We start from the raw sequence: 16,980 nt of genomic DNA, 5'->3' as shown, positions 1-16,980 counted from the left end.
GATGCTTTGCCAACATTTCAAGCCTGACTGTGCTTCTAAATAGCATGAAATAGCAATCTTTGTACAAAGTTTTAATATTGGGGAGACAGATTGGTCGAAAAAAAAGCAGACAGGCGCTGCTGAGATTCGAACTCAGGATCTCCTGTTTACTAGACAGGCGCTTTAACCAACTAAGCCACAGCCCCTTTTTTGCATCTGGTCTCCTTTCCTTCCTCATGTAATCAATCAGAAGTGAAATCCACTTTTTTAAGGCTGGGCTTCTGTTGCAATATAACTTTTCAAAATGTTTTCCAATTGACTGAAACTCCATTGCACAAAACGAGCATGTCATTAATCGTCGATTTAGAGTGGACTGCATTGCCCAGTGTGTGCATTGAGGAGCACATGTTCGTCTTTACTGGGGAGCAAGTTTGCACTCATGAATGTGGCAAAACATTCAAATCCGTAAGTGGGTGAACATTAAAGTCCTAGATGCTGCAAATCTCTATATCTGGATACGGAATGACTGAAAAAAGTTATGTCTCCAGTGTCAAAATGTGTGTAATGCACTAGTAATTCATTTCCTTTATTGACCAGTGAGGTAGCCATGTATGGAGGTGCTGTAGAGTGAAAATCAAGTTTCAAATGGGCAGTGATCCCTGTGACTGGATAGCTCAGTCGGTAGAGCATCAGACTTTTAATCTGAGGGTCCAGGGTTCAAGTCCCTGTTCAGGCGTACCTTTGCTTCTTTTACAAAAAATTAAGCAGGAAATATGAATTGCTCATTCTAATATGTGCTATTTCTGATGGCATCGCAACCTTGGGCAATATGACTCTAAGGTAGTGGAGTCCAGAGTTCTTGGATGCTTTGCCAACATATCAAGCCTGACTGTGCTTCTAAATAGCATGAAATAGCAATCTTTGTACAAAGTTTTAATATTGGGGAGACAGATTGGTCGAAAAAAAGCAGACATGCGCTGCTGAGATTCTAACTCAGGATCTCCTGTTTACTAGACAGGCGCTTTAACCAACTAAGCCACAGCACCTTTTTTGCATCTGGTCTCCTTTCCTTCCTCGTGTAATCATTTAGAAGTGAAATCCACTTTTTTAAGGCTGGGCTTCTGTTGCAATATAACTTTTCAAAATGTTTTCCAATTGACTGAAACTCCATTGCACAAAACGAGCATGTCATTAATCGTCGATTTAGAGTGGACTGCATTGCCCAGTGTGTGCATTGAGGAGCACATGTTCGTATTTACTGGGGAGCAAGTTTGCACTCATGAATGTGGCAAAACATTCAAATCCGTAAGTGGGTGAACATTAAAGTCCTAGATGCTGCAAATCTCTATATCTGGATACGGAATGACTGAAAAAAGTTATGTCTCCAGTGTCAAAATGTGTGTAATGCACTAGTAATTCATTTCCTTTATTGACCAGTGAGGTAGCCATGTATGGAGGTGCTGTAGAGTGAAAATCAAGTTTCAAATGGCAGTGGTCCATGTGCATGGATAGCTCAGTCGGTAGAACATCAGACTTTTAATCTGAGGGTCCAGGGTTCAAGTCCCTGTTCAGGCGTACCTTTGCTTCTTTTACAAAAAATTAAGCAGGAAATATGAATTGCTCATTCTAATATGTGCTATTTCTGATGGCATCGCAACCTTGGGCAATATGACTCTAAGGTAGTGGAGTCCAGAGTTCTTGGATGCTTTGCCAACATATCAAGCCTGACTGTGCTTCTAAATAGCATGAAATAGCAATCTTTGTACAAAGTTTTAATATTGGGGAGACAGATTGGTCGAAAAAAAGCAGACATGCGCTGCTGAGATTCTAACTCAGGATCTCCTGTTTACTAGACAGGCGCTTTAACCAACTAAGCCACAGCACCTTTTTTGCATCTGGTCTCCTTTCCTTCCTCGTGTAATCATTTAGAAGTGAAATCCACTTTTTTAAGGCTGGGCTTCTGTTGCAATATAACTTTTCAAAATGTTTTCCAATTGACTGAAACTCCATTGCACAAAACGAGCATGTCATTAATCGTCGATTTAGAGTGGACTGCATTGCCCAGTGTGTGCATTGAGGAGCACATGTTCGTATTTACTGGGGAGCAAGTTTGCACTCATGAATGTGGCAAAACATTCAAATCCGTAAGTGGGTGAACATTAAAGTCCTAGATGCTGCAAATCTCTATATCTGGATACGGAATGACTGAAAAAAGTTATGTCTCCAGTGTCAAAATGTGTGTAATGCACTAGTAATTCATTTCCTTTATTGACCAGTGAGGTAGCCATGTATGGAGGTGCTGTAGAGTGAAAATCAAGTTTCAAATGGCAGTGATCCATGTGCATGGATAGCTCAGTCGGTAGAGCATCAGACTTTTAATCTGAGGGTCCAGGGTTCAAGTCCCTGTTCAGGCGTACCTTTGCTTCTTTTACAAAAAATTAAGCAGGAAATATGAATTGCTCATTCTAATATGTGCTATTTCTGATGGCATCGCAACCTTGGGCAATATGACTCTAAGGTAGTGGAGTCCAGAGTTCTTGGATGCTTTGCCAACATATCAAGCCTGACTGTGCTTCTAAATAGCATGAAATAGCAATCTTTGTACAAAGTTTTAATATTGGGGAGACAGATTGGTCGAAAAAAAGCAGACAGGCGCTGCTGAGATTCTAACTCAGGATCTCCTGTTTACTAGACAGGCGCTTTAACCAACTAAGCCACAGCACCTTTTTTGCATCTGGTCTCCTTTCCTTCCTCATGTAATCATTTAGAAGTGAAATCCACTTTTTTAAGGCTGGGCTTCTGTTGCAATATAACTTTTCAAAATGTTTTCCAATTGACTGAAACTCCATTGCACAAAACGAGCATGTCATTAATCGTCGATTTAGAGTGGACTGCATTGCCCTGTGTGTGCATTGAGGAGCACATGTTCGTATTTACTGGGGAGCAAGTTTGCACTCATGAATGTGGCAAAACATTCAAATCCGTAAGTGGGTGAACATTAAAGTCCTAGATGCTGCAAATCTCTATATCTGGATACGGAATGACTGAAAAAAGTTATGTCTCCAGTGTCAAAATGTGTGTAATGCACTAGTAATTCATTTCCTTTATTGACCAGTGAGGTAGCCATGTATGGAGGTGCTGTAGAGTGAAAATCAAGTTTCAAATGGCAGTGATCCATGTGCCTGGATAGCTCAGTCGGTAGAGCATCAGACTTTTAATCTGAGGGTCCAGGGTTCAAGTCCCTGTTCAGGCGTACCTTTGCTTCTTTTACAAAAAATTAAGCAGGAAATATGAATTGCTCATTCTAATATGTGCTATTTCTGATGGCATCGCAACCTTGGGCAATATGACTCTAAGGTAGTGGAGTCCAGAGTTCTTGGATGCTTTGCCAACATATGAAGCCTGACTGTGCTTCTAAATAGCATGAAATAGCAATCTTTGTACAAAGTTTTAATATTGGGGAGACAGATTGGTCGAAAAAAAGCAGACAGGCGCTGCTGAGATTCGAACTCAGGATCTCCTGTTTACTAGACAGGCGCTTTAACCAACTAAGCCACAGCACCTTTTTTGCATCTGGTCTCCTTTCCTTCCTCATGTAATCATTTAGAAGTGAAATCCACTTTTTTAAGGCTGGGCTTCTGTTGCAATATAACTTTTCAAAATGTTTTCCAATTGACTGAAACTCCATTGCACAAAACAAGCATGTCATTAATCGTCGATTTAGAGTGGACTGCATTGCCCAGTGTGTGCATTGAGGAGCACATGTTCGTCTTTACTGGGGAGCAAGTTTGCACTCATGAATGTGGCAAAACATTCAAATCCGTAAGTGGGTGAACATTAAAGTCCTAGATGCTGCAAATCTCTATATCTGGATACGGAATGACTGAAAAAAGTTATGTCTCCAGTGTCGAAATGTGTGTAATGCACTAGTAATTCATTTCCTTTATTGACCAGTGAGGTAGCCATGTATGGAGGTGCTGTAGAGTGAAAATCAAGTTTCAAATGGGCAGTGATCCCTGTGCCTGGATAGCTCAGTCGGTAGAGCATCAGACTTTTAATCTGAGGGTCCAGGGTTCAAGTCCCTGTTCAGGCGTACCTTTGCTTCTTTTACAAAAAATTAAGCAGGAAATATGAATTGCTCATTCTAATATGTGCTGTTTCTGATGGCATCGCAACCTTGGGCAATATGACTCTAAGGTAGTGGAGTCCAGAGTTCTTGGATGCTTTGCCAACATTTCAAGCCTGACTGTGCTTCTAAATAGCATGAAATAGCAATCTTTGTACAAAGTTTTAATATTGGGGAGACAGATTGGTCGAAAAAAAAGCAGACAGGCGCTGCTGAGATTCGAACTCAGGATCTCCTGTTTACTAGACAGGCGCTTTAACCAACTAAGCCACAGCCCCTTTTTTGCAACTGGTCTCCTTTCCTTCCTCATGTAATCAATCAGAAGTGAAATCCACTTTTTTAAGGCTGGGCTTCTGTTGCAATATAACTTTTCAAAATGTTTTCCAATTGACTGAAACTCCATTGCACAAAACGAGCATGTCATTAATCGTCGATTTAGAGTGGACTGCATTGCCCAGTGTGTGCATTGAGGAGCACATGTTCGTCTTTACTGGGGAGCAAGTTTGCACTCATGAATGTGGCAAAACATTCAAATCCGTAAGTGGGTGAACATTAAAGTCCTAGATGCTGCAAATCTCTATATCTGGATACGGAATGACTGAAAAAAGTTATGTCTCCAGTGTCAAAATGTGTGTAATGCACTAGTAATTCATTTCCTTTATTGACCAGTGAGGTAGCCATGTATGGAGGTGCTGTAGAGTGAAAATCAAGTTTCAAATGGGCAGTGATCCCTGTGCCTGGATAGCTCAGTCGGTAGAGCATCAGACTTTTAATCTGAGGGTCCAGGGTTCAAGTCCCTGTTCAGGCGTACCTTTGCTTCTTTTACAAAAAATTAAGCAGGAAATATGAATTGCTCATTCTAGTATGTGCTGTTTCTGATGGCATCGCAACCTTGGGCAATATGACTCTAAGGTAGTGGAGTCCAGAGTTCTTGGATGCTTTGCCAACATTTCAAGCCTGACTGTGCTTCTAAATAGCATGAAATAGCAATCTTTGTACAAAGTTTTAATATTGGGGAGACAGATTGGTCGAAAAAAAAGCAGACAGGCGCTGCTGAGATTCGAACTCAGGATCTCCTGTTTACTAGACAGGCGCTTTAACCAACTAAGCCACAGCCCCTTTTTTGCATCTGGTCTCCTTTCCTTCCTCATGTAATCAATCAGAAGTGAAATCCACTTTTTTAAGGCTGGGCTTCTGTTGCAATATAAATTTTCAAAATGTTTTCAAATTGACTGAAACTCCATTGCACAAAACGAGCATGTCATTAATCGTCGATTTAGAGTGGACTGCATTGCCCAGTGTGTGCATTGAGGAGCACATGTTCGTCTTTACTGGGGAGCAAGTTTGCACTCATGAATGTGGCAAAACATTCAAATCCGTAAGTGGGTGAACATTAAAGTCCTAGATGCTGCAAATCTCTATATCTGGATACGGAATGACTGAAAAAAGTTATGTCTCCAGTGTCAAAATGTGTGTAATGCACTAGTAATTCATTTCCTTTATTGACCAGTGAGGTAGCCATGTATGGAGGTGCTGTAGAGTGAAAATCAAGTTTCAAATGGCAGTGATTCATGTGCATGGATAGCTCAGTCGGTAGAGCATCAGACTTTTAATCTGAGGGTCCAGGGTTCAAGTCCCTGTTCAGGCGTACCTTTGCTTCTTTTACAAAAAATTAAGCAGGAAATATGAATTGCTCATTCTAATATGTGCTATTTCTGATGGCATCGCAACCTTGGGCAATATGACTCTAAGGTAGTGGAGTCCAGAGTTCTTGGATGCTTTGCCAACATATCAAGCCTGACTGTGCTTCTAAATAGCATGAAATTGCAATCTTTGTACAAAGTTTTAATATTGGGGAGACAGATTGGTCGAAAAAAAGCAGACAGGCGCTGCTGAGATTCTAACTCAGGATCTCCTGTTTACTAGACAGGCGCTTTAACCAACTAAGCCACAGCACCTTTTTTGCATCTGGTCTCCTTTCCTTCCTCATGTAATCATTTAGAAGTGAAATCCACTTTTTTAAGGCTGGGCTTCTGTTGCAATATAACTTTTCAAAATGTTTTCCAATTGACTGAAACTCCATTGCACAAAACGAGCATGTCATTAATCGTCGATTTAGAGTGGACTGCATTGCCCAGTGTGTGCATTGAGGAGCACATGTTCGTATTTACTGGGGAGCAAGTTTGCACTCATGAATGTGGCAAAACATTCAAATCCGTAAGTGGGTGAACATTAAAGTCCTAGATGCTGCAAATCTCTATATCTGGATACGGAATGACTGAAAAAAGTTATGTCTCCAGTGTCGAAATGTGTGTAATGCACTAGTAATTCATTTCCTTTATTGACCAGTGAGGTAGCCATGTATGGAGGTGCTGTAGAGTGAAAATCAAGTTTCAAATGGGCAGTGATCCCTGTGCCTGGATAGCTCAGTCGGTAGAGCATCAGACTTTTAATCTGAGGGTCCAGGGTTCAAGTCCCTGTTCAGGTGTACCTTTGCTTCTTTTACAAAAAATTAAGCAGGAAATATGAATTGCTCATTCTAATATGTGCTGTTTCTGATGGCATCGCAACCTTGGGCAATATGACTCTAAGGTAGTGGAGTCCAGAGTTCTTGGATGCTTTGCCAACATTTCAAGCCTGACTGTGCTTTTAAATAGCATGAAATAGCAATCTTTGTACAAAGTTTTAATATTGGGGAGACAGATTGGTCGAAAAAAAAGCAGACAGGCGCTGCTGAGATTCGAACTCAGGATCTCCTGTTTACTAGACAGGCGCTTTAACCAACTAAGCCACAGCCCCTTTTTTGCATCTGGTCTCCTTTCCTTCCTCATGTAATCAATCAGAAGTGAAATCCACTTTTTTAAGGCTGGGCTTCTGTTGCAATATAACTTTTCAAAATGTTTTCCAATTGACTGAAACTCCATTGCACAAAACGAGCATGTCATTAATCGTCGATTTAGAGTGGACTGCATTGCCCAGTGTGTGCATTGAGGAGCACATGTTCGTCTTTACTGGGGAGCAAGTTTGCACTCATGAATGTGGCAAAACATTCAAATCCGTAAGTGGGTGAACATTAAAGTCCTAGATGCTGCAAATCTCTATATCTGGATACGGAATGACTGAAAAAAGTTATGTCTCCAGTGTCAAAATGTGTGTAATGCACTAGTAATTCATTTCCTTTATTGACCAGTGAGGTAGCCATGTATGGAGGTGCTGTAGAGTGAAAATCAAGTTTCAAATGGGCAGTGATCCCTGTGACTGGATAGCTCAGTCGGTAGAGCATCAGACTTTTAATCTGAGGGTCCAGGGTTCAAGTCCCTGTTCAGGCGTACCTTTGCTTCTTTTACAAAAAATTAAGCAGGAAATATGAATTGCTCATTCTAATATGTGCTATTTCTGATGGCATCGCAACCTTGGGCAATATGACTCTAAGGTAGTGGAGTCCAGAGTTCTTGGATGCTTTGCCAACATATCAAGCCTGACTGTGCTTCTAAATAGCATGAAATAGCAATCTTTGTACAAAGTTTTAATATTGGGGAGACAGATTGGTCGAAAAAAAGCAGACATGCGCTGCTGAGATTCTAACTCAGGATCTCCTGTTTACTAGACAGGCGCTTTAACCAACTAAGCCACAGCACCTTTTTTGCATCTGGTCTCCTTTCCTTCCTCGTGTAATCATTTAGAAGTGAAATCCACTTTTTTAAGGCTGGGCTTCTGTTGCAATATAACTTTTCAAAATGTTTTCCAATTGACTGAAACTCCATTGCACAAAACGAGCATGTCATTAATCGTCGATTTAGAGTGGACTGCATTGCCCAGTGTGTGCATTGAGGAGCACATGTTCGTATTTACTGGGGAGCAAGTTTGCACTCATGAATGTGGCAAAACATTCAAATCCGTAAGTGGGTGAACATTAAAGTCCTAGATGCTGCAAATCTCTATATCTGGATACGGAATGACTGAAAAAAGTTATGTCTCCAGTGTCAAAATGTGTGTAATGCACTAGTAATTCATTTCCTTTATTGACCAGTGAGGTAGCCATGTATGGAGGTGCTGTAGAGTGAAAATCAAGTTTCAAATGGCAGTGGTCCATGTGCATGGATAGCTCAGTCGGTAGAACATCAGACTTTTAATCTGAGGGTCCAGGGTTCAAGTCCCTGTTCAGGCGTACCTTTGCTTCTTTTACAAAAAATTAAGCAGGAAATATGAATTGCTCATTCTAATATGTGCTATTTCTGATGGCATCGCAACCTTGGGCAATATGACTCTAAGGTAGTGGAGTCCAGAGTTCTTGGATGCTTTGCCAACATATCAAGCCTGACTGTGCTTCTAAATAGCATGAAATAGCAATCTTTGTACAAAGTTTTAATATTGGGGAGACAGATTGGTCGAAAAAAAGCAGACATGCGCTGCTGAGATTCTAACTCAGGATCTCCTGTTTACTAGACAGGCGCTTTAACCAACTAAGCCACAGCACCTTTTTTGCATCTGGTCTCCTTTCCTTCCTCGTGTAATCATTTAGAAGTGAAATCCACTTTTTTAAGGCTGGGCTTCTGTTGCAATATAACTTTTCAAAATGTTTTCCAATTGACTGAAACTCCATTGCACAAAACGAGCATGTCATTAATCGTCGATTTAGAGTGGACTGCATTGCCCAGTGTGTGCATTGAGGAGCACATGTTCGTATTTACTGGGGAGCAAGTTTGCACTCATGAATGTGGCAAAACATTCAAATCCGTAAGTGGGTGAACATTAAAGTCCTAGATGCTGCAAATCTCTATATCTGGATACGGAATGACTGAAAAAAGTTATGTCTCCAGTGTCAAAATGTGTGTAATGCACTAGTAATTCATTTCCTTTATTGACCAGTGAGGTAGCCATGTATGGAGGTGCTGTAGAGTGAAAATCAAGTTTCAAATGGCAGTGATCCATGTGCATGGATAGCTCAGTCGGTAGAGCATCAGACTTTTAATCTGAGGGTCCAGGGTTCAAGTCCCTGTTCAGGCGTACCTTTGCTTCTTTTACAAAAAATTAAGCAGGAAATATGAATTGCTCATTCTAATATGTGCTATTTCTGATGGCATCGCAACCTTGGGCAATATGACTCTAAGGTAGTGGAGTCCAGAGTTCTTGGATGCTTTGCCAACATATCAAGCCTGACTGTGCTTCTAAATAGCATGAAATAGCAATCTTTGTACAAAGTTTTAATATTGGGGAGACAGATTGGTCGAAAAAAAGCAGACAGGCGCTGCTGAGATTCTAACTCAGGATCTCCTGTTTACTAGACAGGCGCTTTAACCAACTAAGCCACAGCACCTTTTTTGCATCTGGTCTCCTTTCCTTCCTCATGTAATCATTTAGAAGTGAAATCCACTTTTTTAAGGCTGGGCTTCTGTTGCAATATAACTTTTCAAAATGTTTTCCAATTGACTGAAACTCCATTGCACAAAACGAGCATGTCATTAATCGTCGATTTAGAGTGGACTGCATTGCCCTGTGTGTGCATTGAGGAGCACATGTTCGTATTTACTGGGGAGCAAGTTTGCACTCATGAATGTGGCAAAACATTCAAATCCGTAAGTGGGTGAACATTAAAGTCCTAGATGCTGCAAATCTCTATATCTGGATACGGAATGACTGAAAAAAGTTATGTCTCCAGTGTCAAAATGTGTGTAATGCACTAGTAATTCATTTCCTTTATTGACCAGTGAGGTAGCCATGTATGGAGGTGCTGTAGAGTGAAAATCAAGTTTCAAATGGCAGTGATCCATGTGCCTGGATAGCTCAGTCGGTAGAGCATCAGACTTTTAATCTGAGGGTCCAGGGTTCAAGTCCCTGTTCAGGCGTACCTTTGCTTCTTTTACAAAAAATTAAGCAGGAAATATGAATTGCTCATTCTAATATGTGCTATTTCTGATGGCATCGCAACCTTGGGCAATATGACTCTAAGGTAGTGGAGTCCAGAGTTCTTGGATGCTTTGCCAACATATGAAGCCTGACTGTGCTTCTAAATAGCATGAAATAGCAATCTTTGTACAAAGTTTTAATATTGGGGAGACAGATTGGTCGAAAAAAAGCAGACAGGCGCTGCTGAGATTCGAACTCAGGATCTCCTGTTTACTAGACAGGCGCTTTAACCAACTAAGCCACAGCACCTTTTTTGCATCTGGTCTCCTTTCCTTCCTCATGTAATCATTTAGAAGTGAAATCCACTTTTTTAAGGCTGGGCTTCTGTTGCAATATAACTTTTCAAAATGTTTTCCAATTGACTGAAACTCCATTGCACAAAACAAGCATGTCATTAATCGTCGATTTAGAGTGGACTGCATTGCCCAGTGTGTGCATTGAGGAGCACATGTTCGTCTTTACTGGGGAGCAAGTTTGCACTCATGAATGTGGCAAAACATTCAAATCCGTAAGTGGGTGAACATTAAAGTCCTAGATGCTGCAAATCTCTATATCTGGATACGGAATGACTGAAAAAAGTTATGTCTCCAGTGTCGAAATGTGTGTAATGCACTAGTAATTCATTTCCTTTATTGACCAGTGAGGTAGCCATGTATGGAGGTGCTGTAGAGTGAAAATCAAGTTTCAAATGGGCAGTGATCCCTGTGCCTGGATAGCTCAGTCGGTAGAGCATCAGACTTTTAATCTGAGGGTCCAGGGTTCAAGTCCCTGTTCAGGCGTACCTTTGCTTCTTTTACAAAAAATTAAGCAGGAAATATGAATTGCTCATTCTAATATGTGCTGTTTCTGATGGCATCGCAACCTTGGGCAATATGACTCTAAGGTAGTGGAGTCCAGAGTTCTTGGATGCTTTGCCAACATTTCAAGCCTGACTGTGCTTCTAAATAGCATGAAATAGCAATCTTTGTACAAAGTTTTAATATTGGGGAGACAGATTGGTCGAAAAAAAAGCAGACAGGCGCTGCTGAGATTCGAACTCAGGATCTCCTGTTTACTAGACAGGCGCTTTAACCAACTAAGCCACAGCCCCTTTTTTGCATCTGGTCTCCTTTCCTTCCTCATGTAATCAATCAGAAGTGAAATCCACTTTTTTAAGGCTGGGCTTCTGTTGCAATATAACTTTTCAAAATGTTTTCCAATTGACTGAAACTCCATTGCACAAAACGAGCATGTCATTAATCGTCGATTTAGAGTGGACTGCATTGCCCAGTGTGTGCATTGAGGAGCACATGTTCGTCTTTACTGGGGAGCAAGTTTGCACTCATGAATGTGGCAAAACATTCAAATCCGTAAGTGGGTGAACATTAAAGTCCTAGATGCTGCAAATCTCTATATCTGGATACGGAATGACTGAAAAAAGTTATGTCTCCAGTGTCAAAATGTGTGTAATGCACTAGTAATTCATTTCCTTTATTGACCAGTGAGGTAGCCATGTATGGAGGTGCTGTAGAGTGAAAATCAAGTTTCAAATGGGCAGTGATCCCTGTGCCTGGATAGCTCAGTCGGTAGAGCATCAGACTTTTAATCTGAGGGTCCAGGGTTCAAGTCCCTGTTCAGGCGTACCTTTGCTTCTTTTACAAAAAATTAAGCAGGAAATATGAATTGCTCATTCTAATATGTGCTGTTTCTGATGGCATCGCAACCTTGGGCAATATGACTCTAAGGTAGTGGAGTCCAGAGTTCTTGGATGCTTTGCCAACATTTCAAGCCTGACTGTGCTTCTAAATAGCATGAAATAGCAATCTTTGTACAAAGTTTTAATATTGGGGAGACAGATTGGTCGAAAAAAAAGCAGACAGGCGCTGCTGAGATTCGAACTCAGGATCTCCTGTTTACTAGACAGGCGCTTTAACCAACTAAGCCACAGCCCCTTTTTTGCATCTGGTCTCCTTTCCTTCCTCATGTAATCAATCAGAAGTGAAATCCACTTTTTTAAGGCTGGGCTTCTGTTGCAATATAAATTTTCAAAATGTTTTCAAATTGACTGAAACTCCATTGCACAAAACGAGCATGTCATTAATCGTTGATTTAGAGTGGACTGCATTGCCCAGTGTGTGCATTGAGGAGCACATGTTCGTCTTTACTGGGGAGCAAGTTTGCACTCATGAATGTGGCAAAACATTCAAATCCGTAAGTGGGTGAACATTAAAGTCCTAGATGCTGCAAATCTCTATATCTGGATACGGAATGACTGAAAAAAGTTATGTCTCCAGTGTCAAAATGTGTGTAATGCACTAGTAATTCATTTCCTTTATTGACCAGTGAGGTAGCCATGTATGGAGGTGCTGTAGAGTGAAAATCAAGTTTCAAATGGCAGTGATTCATGTGCATGGATAGCTCAGTCGGTAGAGAATCAGACTTTTAATCTGAGGGTCCAGGGTTCAAGTCCCTGTTCAGGCGTACCTTTGCTTCTTTTACAAAAAATTAAGCAGGAAATATGAATTGCTCATTCTAATATGTGCTATTTCTGATGGCATCGCAACCTTGGGCAATATGACTCTAAGGTAGTGGAGTCCAGAGTTCTTGGATGCTTTGCCAACATATCAAGCCTGACTGTGCTTCTAAATAGCATGAAATTGCAATCTTTGTACAAAGTTTTAATATTGGGGAGACAGATTGGTCGAAAAAAAGCAGACAGGCGCTGCTGAGATTCTAACTCAGGATCTCCTGTTTACTAGACAGGCGCTTTAACCAACTAAGCCACAGCACCTTTTTTGCATCTGGTCTCCTTTCCTTCCTCATGTAATCATTTAGAAGTGAAATCCACTTTTTTAAGGCTGGGCTTCTGTTGCAATATAACTTTTCAAAATGTTTTCCAATTGACTGAAACTCCATTGCACAAAACGAGCATGTCATTAATCGTCGATTTAGAGTGGACTGCATTGCCCAGTGTGTGCATTGAGGAGCACATGTTCGTATTTACTGGGGAGCAAGTTTGCACTCATGAATGTGGCAAAACATTCAAATCCGTAAGTGGGTGAACATTAAAGTCCTAGATGCTGCAAATCTCTATATCTGGATACGGAATGACTGAAAAAAGTTATGTCTCCAGTGTCGAAATGTGTGTAATGCACTAGTAATTCATTTCCTTTATTGACCAGTGAGGTAGCCATGTATGGAGGTGCTGTAGAGTGAAAATCAAGTTTCAAATGGGCAGTGATCCCTGTGCCTGGATAGCTCAGTCGGTAGAGCATCAGACTTTTAATCTGAGGGTCCAGGGTTCAAGTCCCTGTTCAGGTGTACCTTTGCTTCTTTTACAAAAAATTAAGCAGGAAATATGAATTGCTCATTCTAATATGTGCTGTTTCTGATGGCATCGCAACCTTGGGCAATATGACTCTAAGGTAGTGGAGTCCAGAGTTCTTGGATGCTTTGCCAACATTTCAAGCCTGACTGTGCTTCTAAATAGCATGAAATAGCAATCTTTGTACAAAGTTTTAATATTGGGGAGACAGATTGGTCGAAAAAAAAGCAGACAGGCGCTGCTGAGATTCGAACTCAGGATCTCCTGTTTACTAGACAGGCGCTTTAACCAACTAAGCCACAGCCCCTTTTTTGCATCTGGTCTCCTTTCCTTCCTCATGTAATCAATCAGAAGTGAAATCCACTTTTTTAAGGCTGGGCTTCTGTTGCAATATAACTTTTCAAAATGTTTTCCAATTGACTGAAACTCCATTGCACAAAACGAGCATGTCATTAATCGTCGATTTAGAGTGGACTGCATTGCCCAGTGTGTGCATTGAGGAGCACATGTTCGTCTTTACTGGGGAGCAAGTTTGCACTCATGAATGTGGCAAAACATTCAAATCCGTAAGTGGGTGAACATTAAAGTCCTAGATGCTGCAAATCTCTATATCTGGATACGGAATGACTGAAAAAAGTTATGTCTCCAGTGTCAAAATGTGTGTAATGCACTAGTAATTCATTTCCTTTATTGACCAGTGAGGTAGCCATGTATGGAGGTGCTGTAGAGTGAAAATCAAGTTTCAAATGGGCAGTGATCCCTGTGACTGGATAGCTCAGTCGGTAGAGCATCAGACTTTTAATCTGAGGGTCCAGGGTTCAAGTCCCTGTTCAGGCGTACCTTTGCTTCTTTTACAAAAAATTAAGCAGGAAATATGAATTGCTCATTCTAATATGTGCTATTTCTGATGGCATCGCAACCTTGGGCAATATGACTCTAAGGTAGTGGAGTCCAGAGTTCTTGGATGCTTTGCCAACATATCAAGCCTGACTGTGCTTCTAAATAGCATGAAATAGCAATCTTTGTACAAAGTTTTAATATTGGGGAGACAGATTGGTCGAAAAAAAGCAGACATGCGCTGCTGAGATTCTAACTCAGGATCTCCTGTTTACTAGACAGGCGCTTTAACCAACTAAGCCACAGCACCTTTTTTGCATCTGGTCTCCTTTCCTTCCTCGTGTAATCATTTAGAAGTGAAATCCACTTTTTTAAGGCTGGGCTTCTGTTGCAATATAACTTTTCAAAATGTTTTCCAATTGACTGAAACTCCATTGCACAAAACGAGCATGTCATTAATCGTCGATTTAGAGTGGACTGCATTGCCCAGTGTGTGCATTGAGGAGCACATGTTCGTATTTACTGGGGAGCAAGTTTGCACTCATGAATGTGGCAAAACATTCAAATCCGTAAGTGGGTGAACATTAAAGTCCTAGATGCTGCAAATCTCTATATCTGGATACGGAATGACTGAAAAAAGTTATGTCTCCAGTGTCAAAATGTGTGTAATGCACTAGTAATTCATTTCCTTTATTGACCAGTGAGGTAGCCATGTATGGAGGTGCTGTAGAGTGAAAATCAAGTTTCAAATGGCAGTGGTCCATGTGCATGGATAGCTCAGTCGGTAGAACATCAGACTTTTAATCTGAGGGTCCAGGGTTCAAGTCCCTGTTCAGGCGTACCTTTGCTTCTTTTACAAAAAATTAAGCAGGAAATATGAATTGCTCATTCTAATATGTGCTATTTCTGATGGCATCGCAACCTTGGGCAATATGACTCTAAGGTAGTGGAGTCCAGAGTTCTTGGATGCTTTGCCAACATATCAAGCCTGACTGTGCTTCTAAATAGCATGAAATAGCAATCTTTGTACAAAGTTTTAATATTGGGGAGACAGATTGGTCGAAAAAAAGCAGACATGCGCTGCTGAGATTCTAACTCAGGATCTCCTGTTTACTAGACAGGCGCTTTAACCAACTAAGCCACAGCACCTTTTTTGCATCTGGTCTCCTTTCCTTCCTCGTGTAATCATTTAGAAGTGAAATCCACTTTTTTAAGGCTGGGCTTCTGTTGCAATATAACTTTTCAAAATGTTTTCCAATTGACTGAAACTCCATTGCACAAAACGAGCATGTCATTAATCGTCGATTTAGAGTGGACTGCATTGCCCAGTGTGTGCATTGAGGAGCACATGTTCGTATTTACTGGGGAGCAAGTTTGCACTCATGAATGTGGCAAAACATTCAAATCCGTAAGTGGGTGAACATTAAAGTCCTAGATGCTGCAAATCTCTATATCTGGATACGGAATGACTGAAAAAAGTTATGTCTCCAGTGTCAAAATGTGTGTAATGCACTAGTAATTCATTTCCTTTATTGACCAGTGAGGTAGCCATGTATGGAGGTGCTGTAGAGTGAAAATCAAGTTTCAAATGGCAGTGATCCATGTGCATGGATAGCTCAGTCGGTAGAGCATCAGACTTTTAATCTGAGGGTCCAGGGTTCAAGTCCCTGTTCAGGCGTACCTTTGCTTCTTTTACAAAAAATTAAGCAGGAAATATGAATTGCTCATTCTAATATGTGCTATTTCTGATGGCATCGCAACCTTGGGCAATATGACTCTAAGGTAGTGGAGTCCAGAGTTCTTGGATGCTTTGCCAACATATCAAGCCTGACTGTGCTTCTAAATAGCATGAAATAGCAATCTTTGTACAAAGTTTTAATATTGGGGAGACAGATTGGTCGAAAAAAAGCAGACAGGCGCTGCTGAGATTCTAACTCAGGATCTCCTGTTTACTAGACAGGCGCTTTAACCAACTAAGCCACAGCACCTTTTTTGCATCTGGTCTCCTTTCCTTCCTCATGTAATCATTTAGAAGTGAAATCCACTTTTTTAAGGCTGGGCTTCTGTTGCAATATAACTTTTCAAAATGTTTTCCAATTGACTGAAACTCCATTGCACAAAACGAGCATGTCATTAATCGTCGATTTAGAGTGGACTGCATTGCCCTGTGTGTGCATTGAGGAGCACATGTTCGTATTTACTGGGGAGCAAGTTTGCACTCATGAATGTGGCAAAACATTCAAATCCGTAAGTGGGTGAACATTAAAGTCCTAGATGCTGCAAATCTCTATATCTGGATACGGAATGACTGAAAAAAGTTATGTCTCCAGTGTCAAAATGTGTGTAATGCACTAGTAATTCATTTCCTTTATTGACCAGTGAGGTAGCCATGTATGGAGGTGCTGTAGAGTGAAAATCAAGTTTCAAATGGCAGTGATCCATGTGCCTGGATAGCTCAGTCGGTAGAGCATCAGACTTTTAATCTGAGGGTCCAGGGTTCAAGTCCCTGTTCAGGCGTACCTTTGCTTCTTTTACAAAAAATTAAGCAGGAAATATGAATTGCTCATTCTAATATGTGCTATTTCTGATGGCATCGCAACCTTGGGCAATATGACTCTAAGGTAGTGGAGTCCAGAGTTCTTGGATGCTTTGCCAACATATGAAGCCTGACTGTGCTTCTAAATAGCATGAAATAGCAATCTTTGTACAAAGTTTTAATATTGGGGAGACAGATTGGTCGAAAAAAAGCAGACAGGCGCTGCTGAGATTCGAACTCAGGATCTCCTGTTTACTAGACAGGCGCTTTAACCAACTAAGCCACAGCACC

At 41.0% G+C, this 16,980-nt stretch overlaps 3 non-coding genes across 3 annotated transcripts; all 3 read right to left on the bottom strand.

The window, feature by feature from the left end:
- Positions 1–3,468: 3,468 nt before the first annotated feature.
- TRNAT-AGU (transfer RNA threonine (anticodon AGU)) lies at positions 3,469–3,542 on the bottom strand. Its single transcript has one exon. It is a non-coding gene; the product is annotated as a tRNA-Thr (tRNA).
- A 6,645-nt stretch (positions 3,543–10,187) lies between these two features.
- On the bottom strand, positions 10,188–10,261 carry TRNAT-AGU (transfer RNA threonine (anticodon AGU)). The gene has a single exon. It is a non-coding gene; the product is annotated as a tRNA-Thr (tRNA).
- Positions 10,262–16,906: 6,645 nt separating this feature from the next.
- TRNAT-AGU (transfer RNA threonine (anticodon AGU)) lies at positions 16,907–16,980 on the bottom strand. The gene has a single exon. It is a non-coding gene; the product is annotated as a tRNA-Thr (tRNA).

The sequence above is a fragment of the Ambystoma mexicanum genome, unplaced genomic scaffold (assembly GCF_040938575.1).
Source record: "Ambystoma mexicanum isolate Mex_15411 unplaced genomic scaffold, UKY_AmexF1_1 Mex_scaf1, whole genome shotgun sequence".
NCBI classification, from domain to species: domain Eukaryota; kingdom Metazoa; phylum Chordata; class Amphibia; order Caudata; family Ambystomatidae; genus Ambystoma; species Ambystoma mexicanum.
This window is presented reverse-complemented; position numbering and strand designations above follow the sequence as displayed.